We start from the raw sequence: 11,998 nt of genomic DNA, 5'->3' as shown, positions 1-11,998 counted from the left end.
AAAAAAAAAAAAAAAAACACAAAAAACAAAAAACAAAGGAAAGGTGTCAACATTTTAAAAAATCACAAATTTCAAGATACAATGATGAATTTATGATAAAGTATTGATAAATGAAGTTCATACCAAGATTTTTTTTCTGGCTACCCTTAAATTCTTACCCAGCCCGTGTTTCAAAGTATGTACCAATACTGAGGCTATCCTTACAAAGCAAAGCCTAGGTACCCTGGAGCTCTTACTTTTCCTCTAGCACCACTAGGGAAAGCCACCAGGTCACAGTGAAGACAGTAATTTATCCTTCCTTCTTTTGATTCTGTGAGTCTACTGTCAACACTATAGTGGTACTGCAGAAAGACATAAAAGTTATGAGAAAATTTTATCATCTGATCAATGGGGCTCTCCCCATTACTAACCAGCTATTTTTTAAAATATCTTTTTACACACGGTTATTTTACTTTTTTGTAAAGATGGGGTCTCACTATGTTGCCCAGGCTGGTCTTGAACTCCTGGCCCAAAGTTATCATCTCTCCTCAGCCTTCCAAAGTGCTAAGATTACAGGCATGAGCCACTGAGCCTGGCCTTTTAAAATGTCTTATCAATTTATTCAGACATCTACTGAGTAGGTACTGACACCTGGTGTCAGGTGTCCATTTCTTTGCAGTTTCCTGCCCACCATTGTTCTAAGCCTTTTCTCTTCTGCACTCTCCTCTTGGTGCCCCTCCGTGCCCCCTTCTCCTTTGACAGGGGCTATGTGTTACTTTGCTGGCAGAATAAAGACCATGTGAGACAAGCCTTTTAATCCATTCCAAAACAACTCTGTGGCTATTTCTTTCTCTTCCCCATCTTAGGTGAGGAACTGAACTTCCTCTTTCTAAGTTTAAACTAACCTTATGTTTTCAGTCCTCTCTGTTCTCTCCCTTTTCTCCCTGGTGGGTGTTATAACATCTGCAATCAAAGATTTTCTCTCTTAATTATCTCCTTTTTGTCTAGCTTAAGCACCTTTAATTTCTTCGTCTCTCCTCTGCCTGCAGACATAATCCTTTTTCCTCCTTGCTGAAAAAAAAACCCAAAAACCCCAAACCCCAAAGCCTTCATTTGACCTTGCTGCATTTTTTATCCTATTTTCCTCATCCTTTTGTTGTTACATGTTTGAGGACAGAACTCCATTTTCTCAATGCAGAGTCATTTCTTGTTCTGCCCTCTTGACGTCTGCTGCTCCCTCAGCCCTCATCTCTGCCACTCAAACTGATTGCTGAAGGCAACCCTGGGTTCCTCATCCTGAGGCGTGGTGGATTTTTCTCATCCCTCGTTGTCTTAGATTTCTCAGTGGTATTTGACACTGTTGATTATCTTTCTTTCTAACACTCTCCTTTCATAGTTTTCATAGAGCAACATATAATTTTCTTCCTATCTTTTTTAACCTTTCGAGATAGTTTGGATGACTATATATGCTGAGCTTAAATTCCAACATATCTACTGCAGTTTGATGGGGCATGAAGAAATAGTGGTGTCACCAAAAACTGATTGCTGCTAAGATAGCCTTTGTATAATTTTGCCCAGTGATGTTAAAATCAACTAGGGGTCTGTCTTCAGCTTGAGAGGTCTTACTATTTGATTGTGTCAGAAGCTGGTTAAAGTAACCAGTCTCATCAGAGAATAGTGCTTGTTGTATAGTCTCTCCCTTGAACCATGCTAGCTAGCTAATCGCTGACACATTTTGCCCTTCCAATCCCTTTCATTTCTCCTTGTTTTAACCTTCCAGTTTCTGATCTAGATATATTAATTCATTGTTTAGGATATGATCAAGTTCTATCTTCTGACTGTTTACATTTATGTCCCAGTGGCATGTATTGGTTCTATTCACTAAACTTAGAGTTCTGGAGGTTTTTCTGCCATCCTAAGAGTAACTCACAGTGCTCTATAAGAAAAACAACAACAACAACAACAACAACAGAACCTACTTCATTTGATAGGCTTTTCTTTCTTCTTTCTTTTTTTAATTTTTAATTTTTTTCTTTTTCTTTTTTTTTTGTTGAGATGAGGCCTTGCTCTGTTGCCCAGTCTGGAGTGCAGTGGTGCGATTATGGCCTGCCACAGCCTTGACCTCCTAGGCTCAAACCATCCTCCCTCCTTAGCCTCCCAAGTAGCTGGGACTACGGGGGTGCACCACCACACACAGCTAATTAAAAATTTAGAAAAATATATAGAAATGGGGTCTCACTGAGACAGCCAGGTGGGAGGTGGTCCCTGGAGAAACTCCAACCAGCCTGCCAACTGAGGTGGAGCCTTGGGAAGTTCATGACTTTCGCAGCTGAGAGGAGCCTGGCCCCTCCTCTTCCTGTGTGGAACCTGAGATTCAAAGGGTGAGCGGATGCGCTCCAGCAGGGGGCTCTGGCCTTGCTGAGGATCCTTGTTTTCCCCCCCTTTTTTTCCCTTTTCACTCAGTAAAACCCTACTTCATTCACCCTTTAAACTGTCTGTGAGCCTACATTTTCATGGCGGTGGGATGGACAAGAACCCTGTCTTTAGCTCGACTAAGGAAAGTCCTGCAACATCACTATGTTGCCTAGGCTGGGCTTTTCTCTCTCCTTAAATGTAGAAGTTATTTAACATGATCCTGATTTTGAAAAGTAGAATGCTTCTTGGAGATTTTATGTTTGTTATTCAAGATGAAGAAAATAGGGTTTATTATTGTATAATAATAATTCTATCCATAAATAGAAAATGCTAATTTGAAAAATGCCATCATTCTATGAGACTGGATAAAAATAAGAAAGGATAACCTGGTCTTATAAACAATTTTTTGGGTGTTGTGCAAAGTTATAGAGGAACCTCTCATTCTTAGTGTTGTTAGTTGATATCTATCATGGCGCTTTAGACCAAATAGAAAGAGAACTGAGCATTGTGAGTCGTTGGAAAAAGAGGCCTCTACAACAAAGAAAAAAGAAGACTACAGTTTTTTGAACTTTAACTGTTACTTATTCCTGATTTGAAACATGGCAGATTCTTTTTTTCTTTTTTTTTTGAGACAGAGTTTTGCTCTTGTTGTGTAGGCCAGAGTGCAATGGCAGTATCTTGGCTCACTGCAACCTCTGCCTTCTGGGTTCAAGCGATTCTCCGGCTTCAGCCTCCTGAGTAGCTGGGATTACAGGTATGAACCACTTGCCTCGCTAATTTTGTATTTTTAGTAGAGATGGGGTTTCTCTGTGTTGGTCAGGCTGGTCCCAAACTCCTGACCTCAGGTGATCTGCCCACCTTGGCCTCCCAAAGTGCTGGGACTACAGGCGTGAACCACTGCACCCGGCCTTCAAACATGGCAGATTTTAGTAGAGCCTTAACACTTATCCCTGCTGCTGTCGTTTAGCATGAGTTAACTTATATTGCTGAAAGTAGGGAGATTTTACTACTTATAGATCATAGAATTTCCCTACTTCCCCCTTTTTATTCTTTTATGTTGTATTGCCTTTTCTCCTACACATATGTTGTAGTTGGGTACATTGTGCAGCTCAAATGTACAATCTAATTTTACTTTGGTGTGAAGAAGTTGAGAGTACAAGGTGACTTGGCTAGTAATGAGGAAGTCAGGACAAAAATGCATCTTGGATTCCCCACTAGCCAATTCTGGGACAATTTGAGCCTCAAAGTTACAATGATAGTTAACACATAATAACTTACTGACCAAAATAGGAATCCAAGAGTCCAAACTGATGTACGTGAAGGAATGAATAACCTATAAAAGGAAGACAACAGAACACCTTTTCCTTACAGCAGAATGCCAACTAATAAGTGTGATAAATGTAGATGGAATGAGAAAATCACCATTTGACAACTACCATATTAATAATTGCTTCAGACAAGAATCATCAATGGTAGCTAAAGTTAGCCAGCAAGTTTGATGAGGAACATGGTATTTACTAGTCTTGAATAATCTCCCTTAAGGTTACCTAGTCATTACAAAGGGAAAAATAGTAACTTTACAGTGGCGCTGTCTGGTAAACACTGCTTTAACCAAGTAATCAAAGTTATATCACTAATGATGGGACCAAGTAACATCATGCATTTCTCATGTGATGTATTTTTTTTTTTGAGACAGAGTCTCGATCTGTCACCCAGGCTGGAGTGCAGTGGCAAGATATTGGCTCACTGCAACCTCCGCCTCCTGGGTTCTAGTGATTCTCCCACTTCAGCCTCCCAAGTAGCTGGGATTAGAGGCACCTGCCACCACGCCCTGCTAATTTTTGTATTTTGAGTAGATACTGGGTTTCACCATGTTGGCCAGGTTGGTCTTGAACTCCTGGCCTCAGGTGATCCACCCGCTTCGGCCTCCCAAAGTGCTGAGACTGCAGGCGTGAGCCACAGTACCTGGCCTTCTGATGTGATGTATTAACAAGGACACAACATCGTTTTAGTGGTATTCCTGCCAAAAATACATATGCTGAATCTAATCATGAGGAAATATCAGACAAACCCCAATTGAGGGATATTCTACAAACTGCCCTACAGTCTTCAAACAAGTCAAATCATGAAAGACTGATGATCTGTTTCAGATTAAAGGAGACTAAAGAGACATGACAACTGGATGTAACATAATCCTGGAATTGGAGACTGGACTTAAAAAAAAGACATGTTGGCATAACTGATGACAGATGACTATGTACTGGATTAGAAAATGGATTGTAGGTCGGGAGCGGTGGCTCATGCCTGTAATCCCAGTACTTTGGGAGGCTGAGGCAGGTGGGTTACCTGAAGTCAGGAATTCAAGACCAGCCTGGCGAATATGGTGAAATCCCATCTCTACGAAAAATACCAAAAATAACTGGACGTGGTGGCTCATGCCTGTAATCCCAGCTACTCGGGAGGCTGAGACAGAAGAATCACTTGAACCCTGGAGGCAGAGGTTGCAGTGAGCTGAGATCGCACCATTACACTCCAGTCTGGGCAACAGAACAAGACTCTGTCTCCAAAAAAAAAAAAAAAGAAAAAGAAAAAGAAAATGGTATTGTACCAACGTTAAATTTCCTGATTTTGATAATTGTACTATGGTTATGTAAGGGAATGTCCTTGTTTACAGGAAATGCACATTAAAGAATTTAGGGGCAAATAGGCATGATGTTTGCCACTTAATCTCAAAGCGTTCAGGAAAAATGTATACACATATATTTGCAGAGAGAGAATGATAAAATATGGGACAAATGTAAACAATTAATGAATCTAGAGAAAGCATATACAGGAATGCTTTGTATGATTCTTCAGCTTCTCTGTAAATTTGAAATTATATCAAAATAAAAAGTTACCAAATAAGCCCAATTCTGAATATTTTGGTGAGGGTTAATTTTTTTAAGTAAAATATTTTTAAAAAGTATAATATGTATACAGAGGAGTGCACACACCAAAAGTGTACAACTTAATACAGTTTATGAAACAAATCCCCCATGTAATCGCAATTCAGGATTTCAAACATGAAACTTCCATACTCTCTACTCAGATTTCGAAGTTGTTAACATTTTGCCATATTTCTCTCTCTCTCTAACGTATATGATGATTCTTTTTCCAAACCATTGAAGAACAAGTTGCAAACATGATGATCCAACCCTTAAATACTACTGTGAATTTCCCCTGAACAAGGACATTTTTCCGTATAATACAACTATCCCAATTCAGGAAGTCAACATTGATACAACGCTACTATGCAATTAACATAACAGAGCCTGTTCAAATTTTGCCAGCTGTTCCGTTCTCTCTTTGTAGTCTAGAATGTGATCCAGTGTCACATTGCATTAGTTGTTATGTCTTTTTAGTCTTCTTCCATCTAGAATTGTTCCTTAATGTTTCCTTGTCTTTATGACCTTTACAGTTTTAAACAGTATATTCTATTTCATTCTCTAAGTACTCTCAATTGGGGGTTGTTTAATGCTTTCTCCTGTCCAGACTCAGCTCATGAATTTTTGGCAGGAGTGGCCCCAAAATAATACTAAGCTGGCTGGGTGCGGTGGCACACTCTGGTAATCCTAGCACTTTGGGAGGCCAAGGCGGGTGGATCACCTGAGATTGGGAAATCGAGACCAGCCTGACCAACCTGGAGAAACCCCATCTCTACTAAAAACACAAAATTAGCTGGGCATGGTGGCGCATGCCTGTAATCCCAGCTACTTGGGAGGCTGAGGCAGGAGAATCACTTGAACCTGGGAGGCAAAAGTTGCTGTGAGCCGAGATCATGCCATTGCACTCTAGCCTGGGCAACAAGAGCGAAACTCCGTCTCAAAAAAAAAAAAAAAAAGCTATGCTGTTCTCAGTGCATTCCAGCAGGAGACATCTGTTGTCAACCTGTCCCATTGCTGGTGATGTTAACCTTGATTACGTAGCCAAGCTGATATCTGCCAAGTATCTCACTGTAAAGACATTTCTCAATTTGTAATTGAATAGTATTTTGTGAGGAGATAGTCAAAGACCATGCTAATATCTTGTTCTTCGTCAAATCTTTACCCACCAGCCATGGTATTCATTGATGAGTCCTACCTGAATCAGCCGCCACTGTGACACTTGCCATATGGTGATTTTTGTTTTTTTTTTGAGACAGAGTCTCACTCTTTTGCCCAGGCTGGAGTGCAGTGGCACGATCTTAGCTGCAACCCCTACCTGCCAGGTTCAAGCACTTCTTGTGCCTCAGCCTTCCAAGTAGCTGGGATTACAGGTGTGCACCACCAAGCCTGGCTAATTTTTTGTATTTTTATTTATTTATTTTTGTTATTTATTTATTTATTTATTTTGAGACGGAGTCTCGCTCTGTCACCAGGCTGGAGTGCAGTGGCACAATCTCGGCTCACTGCAACCTCCGCCTCCTGGGTTCAAGCGATTCTTCTGCCTCAGCCCCCTGAGTAGCTGGGACTACAGGCGCCCGCCACCACACCCATCTAATTTTTTGTATTTTTAGGAGAGATGGGGTTTCACCATATTGGCCAGGATGGTCTCGATCTCTCGACCTTGTGATCCGCCTGCCTCGGCCTCCCAAAGTGCTGCAATTACAGACGTGAGCCACCGCATTCAGCCAATTTCTTGTATTTTTAGTAGAGATGGGATTCGCCATGTTGTCCAGGCTAGTCTCGAACTCCTGAGCTCAGGCAATCTGCCCACCTCAGCCTCCCAAAATGCTAGGATTACAGGTGTGAACCACTGTGCCCTGATCATATGCTGATTTTTAAAGTCCATCATTTCTTCTATATTATTAGATGATACTCTTCTGTAAAGAAAAACTACCCTGGCAGGGCATGGTGGCTCACACCTATAATCCCAGCACTTTGGGAGGCCGAGGCAGGCAGATCACCTGAGGTTGGGAGTTGGAGACCAGCCTGACCAACATGAAGAAACCCTGTCTCTACTAAAAATACAAAATTAGCCGGGCGTGGCGGCGTGCGCCTGTAATCCCAGCTACTCGAGAGGCTGAGGCAGGAGGATCACTTGAACCTGGGAGGCAGAGGTTCCGGTGAGCCGAGATTGCACCATTGCACTCCAGCCTGGGCAACAAGAGTGAAACTCCGTCTCAAAAAAAAAAAAAAAAAAAAAGAAAAGAAAAAGAAAAACTTTCGCTTCTTCCTTATTCATTCATTCATTTATTCATGTCAGTGTGAACTCATGGACTCTTATGTTAGTCAATAGATTAGGATCTGTTATCATCATTTATTACGATGCTCAGATTGTCCCAGTTTTGGTCAGTGAAAACCCTCTCAAAGCCGAGTCCCACTTCCTTTGGATATATCTCCATCATTCTTTGAGTACTTCCTTATTTTCTGCTATTATAGAATATTCCAAACTCAACTTATACCTCAGCCCTGGAATCTGTCATTTCTGCAAGGATTCCTGGTTCCTTTTAGTGGAGGATGGTATTTAGGAACCAAGATCTGGGTGCTTAGTAGGCTCATTGGAACTAGTGTTCACATGCACACATTGATTATCTATATCTATCTAATCTTATCTATCTAATCATCAACTAGCGAATATAAATTCACACCAGTATCTCCAATTCCAATCAAATATCTCAGTTTTTTTCTAGCTTTCTTCCATTCCATGTGGGAGAAGGTCACTCCATTTTTCTTGACCCTGTCAACTTCTCAGCCCCAGCTCTGGTGCCACCTCTTTGGCCAACATCTTCCTTGGTTATCTGCCTCCCTGTGGCTGCCTCTTTTTTGGCCATTCTGCCTCCTTCATGGGATAGACGGAAAGGGCTGGGAAGAAGGAAGAGGAAGAGCCATTCTGATATTCCCCTAGCTCTTTTTTTTTCTTTCAAATGGAGACGGGGTTTCACCATGTTGTCCAGGCTGGTCTTGAACATCCGAGCTCAAGCCATCTGCCAGCCTCTGCCTCCCAAAGTGTTAGCATTACAGGTGTGAGCCACTGCACCAGGCCTTCCCTGGCTTTTTAGTTAGAACCCAACACTCTTCAGGAATTGATACACACTGAGAGTTTGACACCTCAAGATATTCTAGTGTGATGGGTTATTTTATAACTTAAAGTGACTAATATTTGCAAGATGAGTTAGTGTTGAGTGAGAATAGGGGAAAGAGAACCAGCAGGAGCAGACAGAAGGGAGAAAATAATGGAAAGGATAAATAATCACCCTTCTAGTTGGAGATGGACAGAACTCAACTCCAGTCTTAGTTTTATAGGGGCAATGATTCTCACCAGTGCTCATGCCCCAGAGCACGCGCTTGCCGTAGAAAGGCTGGGTTGGTTGGAGTGGGGATGGAAAGTAGGTTTTCAGATCCATCAAGGAGAGAATGCACATTTTAGAATGGCTTTGGAATCAACTTGGCCTTCCCAGATGACCAGTGATCAGGCTAGACTTAGGACCCTTATTTTCTTTTTCTCTTTTTCTTTCTTTTTCTTTTCTTTTTTTTTTTTCAGATGGAGTCTCACTCTGTAGCCCAGGCTGGAGTGCAGTGGCGTGATCTCTGCTTACTGCAACCTCCGCCTCCCGGATTCAAGTGATTCTCCTGTCTCTGCTCCCTGAGTAGCTGCGATTACAGGCGCTCGCCACCATGCCTGGCTAATTTTTGTATTTTTAGTAGAGATGAGGTTTCACCATGTTGGAAACTCCTGACCTCAAGTGATTTGCCCCCCTCAGCCTCCCAAAGGGCTGGGATTACAGGCATCAGTCACCACCCCCAGTGTTTAGGTTCCTTAAAGTCATAACCAGGACTCTGTCCCCAGGTTAGAAGTCAAAATGGTCTTTGCAGGGCAGGGGAACACCTTGCCATCATTCCTCAGCTCTAATCTAATTTAACAATTTCTGTTGCCCTATTAATGTGTTAATAAACTTCCAGAACTCCTTGACAGACCAACTGTTTAATAAACTAGAAGGAAGAGGAGATTTATAACCTGGGATGGAACTCAGAAGAATTAGGTGACATTTGTCTGTTATAAAGTTATACTTGGGCTCATATCTGTAAATAGGGAACAGCAATGAGCCAATTCGAGAATTAATGTTCAATGTATTGATTTGTTTGATGTAGTCATTACTAGCAGTCTCTAAAACATAGTTATTTGAATTTCTAACAGTGGGTACAATTGCCCAGGCCTTGTATATCTGGCTGTGTAAGACAGTGGTTAACAGTGAGGATTGTCTTAGACTGTTGAGGTTTGCATCCTGATGACTAAGGATATACTTACTAGATGTGTGTCATTAGGCACGACATTTTCCTCACCTGTGAAATCTGTAAAAGTATCATATCGGGCTGTTTTGAGGTAAGTGAGATAACACAAAATTTTTTTTTTTAATGTAGATCATAGTCTTATTATTACTAATAATATTGGCATTATTTTTCTGAAACTAATATACATCAGATAAAATGAGTAACTTTGTCAATGTCACTAGGACCAATATGTTCATCATAAGTGATTATAGTCTTAGGATAATTGCCTAAAAGTGGAATGGCTGGGTCAGGAGATCTGCACGTTTAAGGCTGTTTTTCACATTCCTAGACTGTGCTCCTGAGGATTACACTAGCTGTTGGAGAGCATCAATTTTCTGAAATCTCTACAACATAGTTATTATTGTTTTGCCAATTTTATGTGTTGAGATGAACATTGTTCTCATTTTAAAAAACAGGAACTGAGGCTGAAGGAGGCTATGGATAATAGAGTGGACAGTAGTGCATGAGTACAGCTGGGCCAACTCTTCAATATCACACCTTCATTACTCATTCTCACTAGAAGGCCATATTCCTCCTAAGTGAAATGGGTGTCAGTTTACCTATATTATATGTTAATTTGTTCCTTTTTATGTCTGAGGAGCATTCCATAGTATGGGTCTTCCACAATACACTTATCTATTCACTAGTTGATGGACATGTGGGCTCTTTCTAATTTTTGGCTATCATTAATAAAGCTGCATATAAGTCTTTGAGTAGACATCTATTTTCATTTTCTTTGGGTACACATCTAAAAAGGGGATTGGTAGTTTGTATGGTAAGTGTATGTTTAACTTTATAACAGAAGGTCAGACTATTTTCTAAAGTGATTATAACATTTTGCACTCCCACTAGCAATGTATGAGAGTTCCAGTCATACATAGACTCTGAGATGGAGCAGGGACCCCTCTTAGGGGCCTGCCAGGGATGACCTTCCCCACAAAGCATGGAAATAAAGAAAAATCTCGAATTTCTTCAAGGGAAATTCCAGGCACCTAGTTAGCCTTGAGAAGTAAATGAACAACTTGATAAGCAAGAAGGGAATGGTAGCCTAAAACAATAGTCAAGGAAGTTGAAGTCACAGGATGTTTGGTTTCCTTTAGAAACTGAAGATAACATCTTAACATATATCCCTGAGTTGTTTTTCAGAAACCCAGACCTCCATCAAATGGCTCCTCTGGCATGCAGACCTCAGATAAGGGGGAAACTGAGGACTGAACGCTGGCCACCATTCTTTGTCATACATTTCTTCCTGAAGGGCGTGGAGGGAGCATGCCCATAAACCAGAGCTAACATTCTTTTCTGCTGATCCTAAATTTTTCCCTTCTTAACCAACTGCAAATCATTTTTGATTTGAATTCACCTGTGGCCTGTGGGCACTGCTTCGTAATGTCCTGTATAGCCTCCATGTATTGATTTATGATTTTTTTTGAGACAGAGTCTCACTCTGTCACCCAGGCTGGAGTGCAGTGGCGCAATCTTGGCTCACTGCAACCTCCACCTCCCTGGTTCAAGTGACTGTCCTACTTCATCCTCCTGAGCAGCTGGGGATTACAGGCGCTTGCCACCACACCTGGCTAATTTTTGTACTTTTAGTAGAAATGGGGTTTTTCCATGTTGGCCAGAGTGGTCTTGAACTCCTGACCTCAGGTGATCTACCTGCCTTGGCATTCCAAAGTGCTGGGATTACAAACGTGAGCCACAGCACCTGGCCCGATTTATGATTTTTGCCCATAACCGCTGTTTCCTTGCCTTAAGAAACCCTTAACTGTAAGCCACTGGGGAGGTTGGGTCTTAAGTGTGAGTTGCCTGATTCTCTTTGTTTGGTGCCCTGCCCTGCAAACAAATGCCCTCCTTTCTCCCACTGCAAAAAACTTGGGGATGTTTGACTTTACTGTGCTGGGTGAGCGAACCCAAGTTCAGTGTGATAACAACTCTTTATAGGATCCTTCACATACATATAATCTAATTTTCCTACCATTAATGGATTTTGAAAGGGCTTCTTCTTCTTCTTTTTTTTTTTTTTTTTTTTCTGTGAAACTCCAGAAAAAGTTTTGTAATTGCCCAGCAGGTTTCTCCTGCCTGCTATACAGACAAAACCAATTCATGGAGACCATGGCATTGCCTTAAAGAAAGAGTTTAATCAACACTTGGCTAGCCATCTGGAAAACAGAATTATTACTGAAATCAGCCTCCCTGAGAACTCAGAGCCTGGGGTTTTTATAGATAATTTGGTGGGCAGGGGCTAGGGAGAACTCAGAGGCTGGGGTTTTTGTAGATAATTTGGTGGGCAGGGGCTAGGGAGAACTCAGAGGCTG

Source organism: Mandrillus leucophaeus, unplaced genomic scaffold (assembly GCF_000951045.1).
Source record: "Mandrillus leucophaeus isolate KB7577 unplaced genomic scaffold, Mleu.le_1.0 Scaffold380, whole genome shotgun sequence".
In the NCBI taxonomy this organism is placed as follows: domain Eukaryota; kingdom Metazoa; phylum Chordata; class Mammalia; order Primates; family Cercopithecidae; genus Mandrillus; species Mandrillus leucophaeus.
Note: the sequence above shows the minus strand (reverse complement) of the source record.